Here is a 14,851-nt window from a genome sequence, read left to right as displayed (position 1 = left end):
TAACGTTATATTGACACAGTGTTATGATAGTCTAGTCAGATATTGTGTGGATGGAAACGGTGTTGTGAACGAAATGCGTTCGTTTACATTTTGATTTAATTTATATTTAGTTAATTGTTGGGGTGTACCATTTACATAGATACATTGAGTTCACTCTCAAAATAAAACTGTTATTTGTGGTTATTCGTTGTTATCATATTTGTTTCATACGGCACTGAATGGACATTCCATTTTACTCATATATTTACCTAATTTTTCCGTTATGTTATATCTCTATCTGTAATAGTTAAGAACATGACTGGCGATAACAAGTTGAAAAGTAGAGTTTTCTTGTGAATAAACACACACAAATGAGACTTCTCAACTTTTATCCTGAGTTTAGTGGATTTTACATCTTTTGAAACCTAAACCAAATTTTTATACCGAGTTACGTAATGGATTTTACACGCTGATAGCGTCGAAAGAAGTGCTTGAAACATGAAAAGTACGGTTTTCGACGCATGTAGCTAGCATGTAAAATAACAATAAATCAAAGTGCATTCGTTGTTTTTATGGCCTTCTTTAGTTCAGACGCAGATCTAAATATGAATCAGCGTCTTGACTACATTCGGATGGGAATTTATATGATTGAGGAGAGACCAGAATTCAGGAATTTTAAGTAATTCTCGAGAATTTAAAACCTTAGAATAGGTTCTGTGTGTTATAACCAAATGTTTATCCCGATGTGACGTTCAATTCGAACACGCGAATTCAAAGTGCTTCTCATTAAAAGGAGGCCAAATCAGACAAAAATTAGTTAGTTTTCTTGGTTTGTTGTGTTGCTGGTCAGCAAGAAGTTGAAATTAGTTACAACCAACGAGTTGACAAAATTTTTGCGTCTCAAATCTGCGAAATAAGAACAGAGACGGAGATGGCAAAATGTTGCCATATTACTTACTTGTAAGCCATGTAGAGGCGCCAGTGACAAATAATTGAACGGAATGACCAATACATCATGTTTCGTTTGACAATTTCGATTGTTGATCAAACAAATATGATACAGAAATCGACGTGTACAGGTACGAATAATTTCTGCGACACTTGAATCAACACCAACTAATGGATTTTACAGTGTGCTATGGTTATATAGTTATATTCGTCGCTGTTTGCATGGAAATTGTTGTTAGTTTTGCTTAAGCGATAAGTTGTGGATTACGTCTGTCTGAAATGAATTTCGTTCTGGGAAAACACCGACCTGAGATTCTGTAACCGGGGAAAATTTCGACTTCATGGTTTCCCAGGAAGAAGACATTGTTTGCACGCCCGGATTAGTACTTACGTAAATTAACAAAAGACAGCTCCTTCGAGTTTTGGAATGTTTGCTTGTTGTAATGCATGGTACAAACTTCATGTAAATAAGCAGAATCTTTTTACGATATTTATTCAGTCCCTAAATGGATCCTTTTAGTGAGGCTTAATTTTGATTCCGTTTTTCGTGCTGAATAATGTGCACTTTACGATGTACATAACATACAAATGGGTGAGCAGTAAATTTGCTTCTAATTAATATACTCCAGCAGCACTACACCATTAGCAAGAAAAATCGCCATTGTGGTGTGTATTTATCAGTGATATTTACAAACGGTACGGTATTTATAGGGATTGACGTCGGTTCTGTAATGCGTTCCTTTTTTGCCATGAAATGGGGGGAGGGGATCGTGAATTAGGTCACGTATTTGATAACATTCTAATTTCATTGACATTTTTTAAGTATTTGTTAGAGTGCACAGATGATTATAATGTTCCCCAATTTCATAATTTAAAATCATGCGATTCATGGAACGTGTTATGGCTCCAAATATTAAATTTAAAACTCACGAAAAATGACGAAAATTAAGTCGTAATCTGAAATAATAAGAAACATAAGAGACGGAAATTTCCCGAAATTCGAGAGGAGTAACGTAAGAATTTTACATAGCTTTGTGCAAGAACAAATGCCGTTCGAGACCTCCACTTGCTCACAATAGTACATGCGAGATGTTTTCATTCTACAATAGGCACATCGACCAACTATCTGGGGGTTGGCATTTTTGGTAATGAACGAAGTGAAATTTCACTCTCATTTCGTTTATGATTCGCTAGATTTAAACATGCATTTTTAAATCACACAGTGCGTCAGTATTATTTCTAAATATGTACATTGGTGTACGCAATTCTGGCCAGCCAAAATTTTGACTGATTTATGGAACAGTAAAGAAAAATTTGGTCCAGAAAATATGGTTCCAGAATTTACGGGAAAGATTATTTTTGCAGTGATGGCTCGAAATTCGACATCACGGGTCAGACTGAATATGTCTGCAGCCAAAGCTTCTAATACAATATGATCTTTCATATTTTTCCGATTACAGTTCCCTCACGGCCTAAAGTTTCAAAAAATATCCCAAAACTTTCAGCTAATTTTGGCAAATCTTAGAAAATTTATAAAATCAACGACGAATCAGACGAATCGGCTGAAACGATCACACAAGTGTAGTGTGGGAAAAGGAACCAATTCAATAGCTTGTAACTTTTGAATAATTCATTTCCTCCTGAAAACTATGGTGACAAAGGTGGCACAGGACAAAGAGAAACGACTCCCACTTTGGCTTGGCAAACGGAAATAAATTATCCAAAAGTTACAAGCGATGTGTACCTTCACTAAAGCGGTTACGATACATTTATGCAAACTGTATCGAACGCATAAGCCGTGAAAATTATCAGAAAAAAGAAATCAAACAAAAACACCGCGACAATTATTACGACGACGCGTTTAATCTTATCGTACAATCAATGAAAATCTATTTTCGGAAACAAAATATTGTTTGCATTTTGTGTAGAAAATTCATTGTCTCAACCGCATGGAGTTTAGCATAATTTTGCATAATTTCAGCCCGAAAAACTGAAAATACATTTTCTCAGCATAATTAAGTGAGGCTAAATATAGCAATCCCATTTTCTCGTCCCACTTAACTTTATATACACATCCTCTCTATCGCTTTCATGTGTTGTACAAATAAACATGACTCTTGTTATCATGATTGACCTTTTAACCTTTTTTTTTTTCTTTTAACTTATACAACAAAATCGAGCAACCCATCAACTTACTCATGTTTTAGTTATAATTCCCTACCCGAAAGTAGTTTCGACTGCAATAATTGAACAGATTTATAAATAGATAGGCAATATTGATGGATATGGGTGGCTATATGGATATGTATAAATAATGTCGGTAAGTTGAAGAGGGTCTCGGGGGGCATTATTATGTCCTATCTTACCACTTTACCATAAAAATTGTCGTAAAATACCGTAGAAATACCATCGATTTTCGGCAAGAAAACTATTAACATTCAGAAAATTAAAAAACAGCGTTAATCATTTTGAACGACATTCAACAGTGCTGGTACAAAAATCAAAAATGTACTAAGGCAGCAGACAATAAAAATTGTTTTAAGTTACCCCCCTGTGTATCTTATGCAATCGATAGAAATTCTGAGACGATAAATCATTCTTGAACCGGTGCAAAGACAACGATCACAAAGTCAAAATAAGTCTTCTTTAACGGTGAATATTCAGTGAAAGTTCTTTACGTGGTTTCACATTCATCACACCATGCACGTTCACGGGAGATATAAATACAGTGTACAGCCAAACAAAACAAAACAATTTTTTTCGTATATTTAAATCTCTACTTACATTGAAGAAATGTTAAACCATTACATCGTCTCATCTTCATCCGTTTCTTTTTCTGATTACTGCACAACAGCTGTTTAATAATCCATGAAATCGTCAATCGCGTAATCCGAAGTTGTAGGAAAGAGAGTAAATTCAATGTACCACTGGAAACTGGCTCACCGCACACACAAACACATTTATTATTATGACAATTACAAAATTAGTTTTATATCATTTACTCAGTTGGCAGAAACTGAAACCGAGATGGTTAAATAACCGAATCAAAACATAAGACCGTGTTACCAACAAAATTGTATCTAGATCAATTGAATAACAAAAACACTTTGTAATCAATTATTCATTTCGAATAATTACACAAAAATGCACGAAATTTTAGTTAAACAGAACAAACAAAAAACCTTTTGAGACTCGAAGTTACCATTTAAAATGTTTTACACAATTAATAATATCAACAACACAAGACACGGAAATGTGCACTTCACTTCATTTATTTGTGTTATTTTGTATCAGTTCTTGGCTCACTTCTGGAAGTTGAGTGTTGATGTGCCAGTTAGAATATGTGGAGTACTGAAGTTATCTTGACAGATTGACTGAATGGAAGTGACTAACTGATCTTAAAACAAAAATCAACCTAGTATGTGTTGTGCATTCGGAAAATAAAAACTGACGTTTATGACATTTAAACTGTCAAGTTTTATATTCACTGGGTTCGTGTGCGGTGTTATTTGTGTGAATGCGCCATCTATTAAAAACATTTGTTGAAATATTTTCAAAAAGAAGCTTTTGTGAATGAAAAAAAAAAATGTGCGAATTTGTTATTAGAGAGCTTAAGTTCAAATTAAAACTGGTCGTTGAATTGATCAATGAAGCCGACATGAAGGATAACCACAATCTCTCTTTCATTTATTTCGCTTTGTACTTGTAGCCATGCAATTTCATATTTTAGTAATTGTATGAGAGTATATCTATGGAGACAATTTAATTTAAATGTTAAAATGCCTCATTTGACGATTAACAGATTAACACATGCAGCAAATTCTAATGGAATAAAACGTCAACGTCAAGGCCTACGACTAACTACTGTCAAACTCGTTATCCGAGAGAAAGATGATCATCATCGTTCGGAGACTAAATGACGAATAACAGCGCACTTCAAGCAAAAGTGCTTCGAGTGACAGCTGCTAAATAAAGTACTATTTTGTTTGAAAAATGTTTCCAGATTATTTTACAGTGCCAAAACTTGTTTGATACACTGTTTCGTTTCAGTACTCTATTTAGAGTATCACTCATGCTTGAAGTGCGTTGCGAATACTGCCGTAATTTGTAAGAAAAACTTTTCGATGTTTTTTAACAAAAGAATTCTTTTTTATACACACATCGAAAAGTTTTTTATGCAAATTACGGTAGAATAAGCTTCACCGATTACACTGTACCTCATTATACCTCGTTTCCACATTCATTGTCCTGACAACTACTTGACCCAGTCTATATTTACATTTATAAATGATAAGTCCTTATACCACCCTAAACATCTTCCGAAAATGTTATTAAGGAAATATTCATTTCAGATACAAGCACTGAGCAATGCGATTTTAAGATTTTGAATTTCCACATCAACTCAAAGCTCCCCACATAGTCATTTTATTGTACCACTTGTTGTGAGTCTTGGTTAGCTTGGTTAGCTTTTATGAAAACTACAGTAACTCCAAATTGGAAAATTCTCCTGTGCTGGCAGCGCAATCTTTTTTTTTCTTTAGACACTAGTAGAAATCCAAGGTACCCAAAAAAAGGTTGAGCTTATATGACTTAAAATTAGCTCGATTATTAGTTGATGCATATTTTACGTAACAAACTTACAGGCAAGGACGTAATGTAATACATTGTTTCAAGTCACAACGTGTGACAATGTGTGTAGTGTATGTACATCCGCTGACGACAATACCAAAAAACTGTGCTCTAAAAGTGCCTCAATCTCACCTCAATCATTCAAACCCCCGACGATATTCAAAACATTTTTAGGATCGCTGGTATAATGGTGAATTACTGCGACTCACCTTAGAAATTTTCACAATTACTCAAGCTTCTCCAGAACTTTCTAAACTCTCCAAAAATTGCAAGCTGTTGGTAAAATTTCGCAACATCGGAGACTGCTAAAGTTTTGCATCCGCATGTCTGTAAATGAACTGAAAGTAAGCTTTAAGCTTTCACATACTTTTTTATCTTTTTCGGAAGAACTTTATTAAGTTTGTTCAAGCTTCAGCTATTAATAGATATGCCAATAAGCCAGTAGAGTAGTTATGCTAAGTTTCTTTGTCGTTGAAATAGCAATCAGTTCTGACAAAAGTCAAGAGCTTTTTTATAGGGTTCATTATAACGTTCCCACATTTGACTTTTTCAATGTTTTTATGATATTTAAGATGAGTACACGGTTCGTGAAAAATATTTGAAAAATGACTGAAATATCGACACTCTGCAAAATGATTGAAAAATATTGGCGCGAAATTTTGAATGTACGAATCAAGGTTTTTGTTTTTGTGATTGTTTCGACAGTTGTGTATTTTGTTGTGGTTGTAGACCACAACTATTTTCACCCCATCCGGGGGCAAATAGTGTACTCTATGCTGTTTACTCTCGCTCGGAAATAGACCAAAATTATTTGTTGTTATATGTGTTGAGTAGAGATGAGCGGATTACCCACACTAAGTAAAAAACCTGATCCCGACCCGATTTAGTTTTACCTGACTTTTGGGTTATCGATTTAAAAAAATGTAGTTAAGGTCTGGTTCGGGTCTTATTTTCATTGGGTTTTGGGTTGACGGGTTTCGATAATTTAACATGGTTTGTAAGTGTTTGAAAAATCCTCGACCTGTTCATCTCTAGTTTAGTTTGTTTCAGTCTGTGCCCCTGAATACACATCTTTAGCTATAAGACTTATATGTTTGAAATGGTTGTTTGTTTGTGTCTTCTACTGTGATTGGTTTTTGTTTATTCCGTTTTCCACTTGTGCCGTTTCCAAATAAAACTCACGGTAATTTTGTGGAGGGTAAGTTTTGACATCAGCGGACCGAAACGGTACTTTAAGTGAAAACTTGACTGGGACACATTCTCTTGTTTTTGTTTATTTTCATTATCGATTACTCGCGTTAGCAAACTTGACTACGACAAAAGTGTGGTTCTTCTTGTTAAATGGAAAGACGTAAAGATGTAGTAGTTTCAAGATACACAATTTTTCTAATTAACCAGCTTAAGTGTAAGGACTGAGTGAATTAAAAACTGAAATAAAGTTCCAAATGCATGTTCGATTTCAAATCTTCCAAAGGTAATACCTTTTGTTCGGTTAAGAACCATCAATAAGCGACGTCCACGTCCACTGTTTAGACAGATTTTTTGAGACCCCATCCACTTTCATCCACTATAATTCTAAAACATTCTAAAACCAGATGCCAGACTACCTGACCTGAAGTAGACATCATAATACGGATGAACCCCTTAGCAGTTAAATTATGTCACAAAATGAGGCTGTAAATTCAAAATTGGAAGACATTATAAACCATCGGTCATTCAATATTGCAATACTAAGAGAAGGATAAAGCGAACGTCATCATATATTTCCTTTATAACCGGACTTTATTGCTATACATTTCTCAGGTGCACACATGTGAACGCTGTGTAGAATAAACAAATTAATTACGGCCATAATTCGACCTATTAAGCTATTATTGGCGTTGTATATATAATTCGGAAACATCGCTTTCGCTTCGATATCCTTCGATATTACGTGCATTTATTTCGGTATGCACGAGAGTATAACGATCATACACCTGATGTTTGTATTATCCACTAATTTTACCAGTAAATTGTAATCATTAATGGCAGTGCCCATTAACGCTTATAGTATGCATCTAAAAAGTTGTTATTACTAAACCGCAGCATAAGTACTAATTTCACACGTTAAGTACCAGTAGCACAAAGAGCTTACATACATTTTCAAATCTGTTTACTGTTAGGGAGGTCGTGTCTATACGCGGATGACATCCAACTTTCGATGATAATATGACGGATTTTCATACTAAAAATTTGCCCATTGCGATGGTTATCGTTACCGTGAATCCAATGATGGAGTGGACAGTTTTTTTCCTGCCGTGTAAATTTTAGCTTCACAATACGTAAGAATTCACGTTTCGTACTGCTAGTCTAAATACCATCAATGTATTGCATGTAGATGTGTTTGTGTGTCAAGACAGACTTTCATTACCATCCATTAATATAGCGTTTAGTGGACAAATATCCTATTCTGTAACAACAACATAACGTACCAACCACATACAACTAATAAAACGGTGTTGCGAAACTGCAACCGTTATTTAGTGTGTACACTGTAATAACATGTGTATATTACGAGAGAGTGTTCCTAAGTAAAATCATGGTATAAATACCGAAATTCACGAATGTAATGATTCACCCTTCATTAATATTGTTTAGCACTTCCCGGAAATTTCAAACTTTCAAACCTTTTCGTATTTGGTATTTTATACAGGATAACACGTTGTATTAGCATGTGTTACTTGGCAAATCTCGACGGTCGAAGGGTGATTTTATTTAGCATACGGTTCAAGGATTACGGTAAATAACAAATAATAATTGCATTGACTTGGACTCATGTACTATATTTTTGCGGGCTCAGCAGAAGAGCGCGAGTAACATAGTAATCAATGTTTATAAATGGAAATGCATGCAAAGATGGTAAGGTTTGATTGGCAGATTCGTTTTTACAAATCTTCTCTATTAGTGGTGTGTAGGGGATTTTCATAGAAATTTTACAGTCCAAGGGTTGTAAAGTGTTCCTTGGTTAGGAAGTTTGTTTATAAAATTGTGACACATCTATCGACAATGAACGCATTGCCAAATGTCAGCCCGGAGCTTTTTTTTTGTAAACGCACTCGTTTTCGTAGTAATTCGACATAAAATATGAGTGCGTTCAAGATAAATCGGTCGATGTGCACCTATAAAAACCAATGAATATAAACCACCCAGGTATGGTCCTGGAATTAACGTTGTTAAAAACGGATTCTAACGCACCCATTTTCATATTATTTTGAGAAAAACATTGAATCCGTTAAATCGAATGATATTGAAGAATCGGCCATACTGATATGTAGATTCATTGATAAAAACTACTATAACGGAGAGTTATCAATTTGAGAATTTATGGAAATGGTTATGGCAGTTCATGTGCTCACCGATCTGTTGTGAAACCGGGATCAGTACCCACATAGCCATTTCCATCATTTGGCTAATTGATAAGTTGAGGCATCTTACTCAAAAGCTTGGGGTAAAGTTATGCCGTCGTGGATGCAAATTAACTTTACCTCACATTTTGTTCTTTAAATATTATTTATTATCACCTTGTGACATCGTTGGGTGGAATACAAAATTGGCAGATACTTTTAGCAAATCTATCACAGTTAATCATCATTCTTATCAAATAAGTAAGTCAAAGTAAGTCACAAACGTTATCACAGTCTCAGTTAATAAAAATAAAAGTAGAAAAGGCACAAAAACTCTCTTTCATGACTTTACGTTTCACTTCAGCTTTGAATGCGTCCAGGTTCCTAAGTTGCCGTATTTGAGAACTTAGTCGATTGTATTCTCTAATAGAAATCGCGAGCGATGGGTGGTCATTAGCAACATGCAATTGGCTACGTCGTCTAGAGGAACGCGTAGAAACGTCTCTATTCAGCCTAATGTTGAATCCATGTTTAGTGTGTGAATTGAGCATCCAATGCAAGTGAACAGTTCTTTCAATTGTCGCCAGTTGGTGAATCGGAACCAGATTGCAGCTGTACAGGAATGTTGTCGGAGTGTCTCTAGTTTAGTTTTGGAACCTTGACTGTAGATAGGGAGCATGTAAACTATGTGACTTTGTTCAATTGGGATGAAGTTTCCACGCCTCCACATAAGCGCAATGAAAGGACTGGGCAACAGCTTTTCTCTCGAACCGAAGAAAAAAGACAACAATTCCACGAATAAACAAATGAACAAATGATTCCTGCTTTGAATTCTGAGTAGGGGGAATATATCCTCTCACCGCTCAAAACCAAGGCTGTAAACTATGGGGAGGTCACGCAGACCGCCATTTTATTAGATACGCGGGAACACACCACATCTGATGATTTTACATACAAAAAAAAATCACCACATCATCACGGCGATGAGAATCATCACAGTAGGTGAATTTTTGTATGAAATCGGCCATTTTATCATCAAGTGTGGTGTGTCACCCGCGTATCTGTATCTGCGTGACCTCCCCAAAGTTTACAGCCTTGCTCAAAACAACACATTTTCTAGCAACGTAATGTACTATTAGATGCTGTCGCCTATTAAAATTTCGACGATGTAACAGCGAATTTGAGGAATGTTTGAAATTTTATTGTTGTCATTTTCAACGACTGGTTGCTATAGACGACAATATAGAGCACTACTACTACAATGTAGTATGATGACTCTCCACAGACTGCTGATGTATTCTCTTAAATGGACTACCAGATGAGTAATGTTCACCATAATCAGCCCATATAAATCTACCAGAGATAAATAAGCTATCAAAACAGCAAACTTTATATTGTTTGTGTTTTCGAAATCAAATGTGGATCTTTATGTTTTATGCAAAAGGGAAATGTAATTCTAAAGATTCTTTTATTTTTAAGTATAGCGCACACAAATAGTGCAACGAGTCGTCCCCAAAGCGCTGCTAAAAAGTATACCATTTTTTTATTATCAAAACTGGAACACTGCACTGTGTTCGTATCAAATTCTTGTCAACAGAGAATACACATTTTTGCATACCGTTGCCTTTTTTGTCGTTTCATTTGAATGAAACAAACAAAAAAAAAGCTTTGGAACTTCGTGAATAGAATACAGAAAAAACAAAAATTATAACTCGGCTCTATGCCGTGTGTGTACAGTGTATGTATGTGTTCGATGATAACGATATAGTCACATAAAATTAACTTTATGAACTTTATTTTTATTATACCACGGAGAATGTTTGTTTGTCGTCATGCTAATTAAACGAAAATCCAGCTCAATTTGCTGAATTTCAGTTAAAAGCGGGTATAAAAATGATAAATTTTTTTTCGGTGTTGTGGATGTACATTGTGTACATAATTCTCATGTCCGCATATGAAATTTAATTCATTTCCCATTTGTGAACAATATCATATTTGAGCTGGGAAAACATTTTTATGCAAACGAAAATATTAACCGACAGTTAATTAGAAATTTTAAAACATTTTTTAGTGTAAATTCTTCGTCTAGCATCTAGAGAGCATATTTATGAGTGTTTATAAGCGGTTGCGGGAAACTTTAACTATTGCCATAATGATTATGGAGAGGTAGCAACATATTTTTACTTGTAGATACATGTACATTAGAATGAAAGGAAAGACGGTTCAGAGCACAGTGCAATTGGTTAAGGGATAAATGCTTACCATGGTGCCGGTTTCGTAGCCTCCTTCCTCCATTGTCAACTCCCACTGATGTGTCTCAGTCACTCAAAGTGCAGGGTGTCCAAGCGTTGCAACTAATCCAGAGTCACGTCGGCCTCTTCTGGACGACCACGGCTCTGCACACGAGTAAGGGCACGGTCGGGTGAAACCTGAATGTAAACTAAAAGTATACTGAAGCTGTAGAAGCTGTACGGAGGCAAGATGAAATGATGCGAATGCATGAACTCAACAATGAGATCTGGACGCATCTTAAATCGGTTCTCGGCGAACTGAAGGTTTCTGTCAAGTACGGTGGTCATACCGGGCTCCAAGTGACCGTCATCGGCCATCGCCTTAAGAAAAACGTTTCTGTGGATGGTGCAGGACCAGTTAGAAATAACTAACGACAACACGATAACCCGATACATTACCTGGCTCTACCAATTGAACGTTCGGTTACTCAGATTTCACGCAACGCAGTCTTCAAATGATTTTCAACACAAGTCAGCCCAACTGAGCTCTGGAAAGTGACTGGATGGGTCACGATAGAAATTGTCCTGTGAAACATAAACAGATGCAGGTGAACTCAGAGTAGATCGTGAAACGTAGCCAAGCACTAAAAGGACGGAACGTACCAAGATGTTCACACCGTCGACGTCCATCCACGCAGACACAGGCTCTGGTATCACCTCGATGAATGGGAAACGACGACAATGCTCCAAAAACGTGCTTTTACCAGCGCCAATTGGTATCGGGTAATAGTACGCAAGATTCTTCCCTCGATGCAACTACGAGATGATACGATGCAACACGCTGAGATATGCTGGATGACTGCCACGGAAAACGGTTGAATGAAGTCCTTGTAGACAGCGAAAAGAATTGAACCAACGAAAGTTCAAGCAAAACAACTTACCGACTTTCTCAACGAAGACACGATGACACGGAATTGTACAGTACAGACTTAATAGTCGCATAGGAATTCAATGCTGACTAAACGAAAAGCAAAAATTGAAACACCAACAAAAGTCCGAAAAAACCCAAATAACGACAGTAACGACGCTCAATAAAAATGGCGATAGCAATGCACGTGAGTACGAGTAAATGTGAAAGCGAAGAAGTATGCGTCGGATTGGAGACGAATGAGCCAACGTCAAAGTGTGCAGTGAAAAGTTTGACAGGTTGGTGGAACCGCGTGCGTTTGAATGAGGGCGGTGCAGAAAATGAATGAAAAGTGCAGGAGGAACGTAATCAAGCCACGTAACGCATTCACTTGAAATGTGCCGAATCCTGACATTTTGCTAAACCCTAAATGTCAGCCCTTCCAAGTGAGGGCGTAGAGACGAACATGCGGCGATAAGGAAAAGTGGCAATCGCGAATCACACTTATGTCCGATATCAACGCACTTCAAGCATAAGTGGTACTCTAAATAGAGTACTGAAACTTGACAGTTTGACAGTTTTGGCACTGTAAAAAAATCTATAAACATTTTTCATAGAAAGTAGTACTCTATTTGGCAGCTGTCACTCGAAGCACTTTTGCTCGACATGCGTTGCCGATAATCAAATTTAGTCAGCATACTATTTCGTGCGACTGTTCACCTCGGCTCAACAAACTTCACCTGGACTTTGAAAGACTACTAACGCATCCATGAACAATTTTTGTCGAGTACTCTTGAACCCACTAAAGTCGAATTTTCTACAATTTAACTTTTTAAGCATGCATATTGTAAGATAATGGCGACGATTGAATTCATTCAAAATATTTACGTAACGCACAGATAGACTGTACGCTTCCCGCATCTCCAGTGAAACATTAAATATAATTTACGAAAAATTTGTTTACGGTGAATTTTTGTACCCGATTCGCTTTGAAATACAAACTTTGAATTGTTTTACACATAGCGTCTGTTTAACTTTGACTTTGATGTTGGCAAGTCTATTCGGCAAATTTTAGTGAATTTCGTTCATCACATCATTCATTCAGCAATTGTAAGAGCTGATTTAAAGATAAGCATGGCCGAGTGAGCATAATACCACAAGAAGTGGGGAATCATTCAAATAACTGTAATTTTTAACCACTCTGTAAAATGTTAAAAATAAATTTCCATACCACAGAGTGCTGAATTGATTACATGGAGTGCAGAGTTTGCCAAAACATAGCTGTGTAGACTTGACAGTAGAAAGATAAATAATAAGGGAAATCCTCAGCAATCAAGTGACCCGACCCACCCAAAATGTAGGCCTAGTTTTCACATATTTTGGGAGCTGTTGGCGCGATCTAATTTTACGGATTTTACAGTCTGATCTAGGCTAGTTATTCTATTCCCGAAGTACGTTCCAACGCGGTTCTTGTGATCCTTTTCACAGAAAAGTTAGATCTGATCGAATGTTTTCAAAATTCTAGATTGTTAAAGTTTTGCTAATCTAATTTAGGTAAATAAACGTATTCACCACATTTGAATACGAAATAAATGGTTTCATTATGGCGATGCTGAATAGTTAACAGGCACCCGCCTGAAGTAGTTGCAAAAGAAGTTGCAAAATTCGTAAAAGGAAAATATTTTTTGCAACAAGTTTTGCAACTACTTCAAAAGGCTTTAACAGGCGGAAGACAAGAAAAATCCGGTTGCATAACGTTGCAACAGGAGTGATTTGGAGATAAATCTAGATTTAGATGAATCCATGAACATTTGACATTCGAAATTTTTGGTTTATGTCATGTACCTTTTTATTACAACAACTACGAAAATTTTTAATTTGTGCCAATGAAAAAAAAAATCAAGTTTACACTTCGCACACAACACCAATGATGATGCATTATTCTTTCTTGCAAAAATAGTGATCCAGTGCAGACGAAATATTTCAATTATAAAAAAGTGGCAAATCAGTTCAACAACAATCATTCGACGAAATAGATGTAGCGATGTCGCAATTGGATACGAACGTATTTATCGTCGAAGGAGAACATGGTTTGGATGCAGAAAATGAAATGGATGAAGACGATCTAATTCGTCAAATGGAGGAAGAAGAGGATCCTGAGATGGAGGCAGAGCTGCCGCCGGAATTGTTACAAGAATATGAGAAGGCGATGAATTCGATCTTGCCGAAAAAATCCACCAATCAGTACATGAAATCATACCAAGTTTTTCGGAATTGGCAGAAATGACACCGAACAAAGAGGTTCGACGAAATAATTATAATTGCGTATTTGAGCGAAGCGTCCGCAAAAAACAAGCCAACCATTTTGTGGAGCATGTACTCGATACTCAAAAAGACATTGCTAGTGAAACACAACGTTGATATAAAGGCATATTGTCGAGTGCGGGCGTTCTTGAAAACTATTTCCGATGGATATCAAAGCAAAAAATCGGTAGTGTTTACATTAAAGTTAAAGAACTTCATTGTCGATGCTCCTGACGTATCGCATTTGACTACGAAGGTAATAACGACAAAAAACTTCTTAATTCATTGTTGTTACAATACAAGTGTCTTCTCTATTGTTACAGGTTGTTCTTATTTTAGGCGTCGTTGGAGCGTGTAGAGGTGACGAAATAACATATTTGACGATTGGAAATGTGACCGACGTGACTAAAACGAAAGAGCAGAAGGATTACATTATTTGTAGTTAAATGGCCAAGATTATTCGCGATTAT

At 36.3% G+C, this 14,851-nt stretch overlaps 1 protein-coding gene across 1 annotated transcript in view; it reads right to left on the bottom strand.

The window, feature by feature from the left end:
• Positions 1–4,346, bottom strand: part of LOC119068527 (protein-tyrosine sulfotransferase) — a 71,273-nt gene extending 66,927 nt beyond the window's left edge. The window contains exon 1 of the mRNA XM_037172137.1: positions 3,712–4,346. The gene's annotated coding sequence lies outside the window, so the exon portion shown is untranslated. The remainder of the gene's footprint in view (positions 1–3,711) is intronic.
• Positions 4,347–14,851: the final 10,505 nt, after the last annotated feature.

Source organism: Bradysia coprophila (assembly GCF_014529535.1).
Source record: "Bradysia coprophila strain Holo2 chromosome X unlocalized genomic scaffold, BU_Bcop_v1 contig_185, whole genome shotgun sequence".
NCBI classification, from domain to species: domain Eukaryota; kingdom Metazoa; phylum Arthropoda; class Insecta; order Diptera; family Sciaridae; genus Bradysia; species Bradysia coprophila.
Note: the sequence above shows the minus strand (reverse complement) of the source record. Positions and strands in the feature narration are given on the sequence as shown.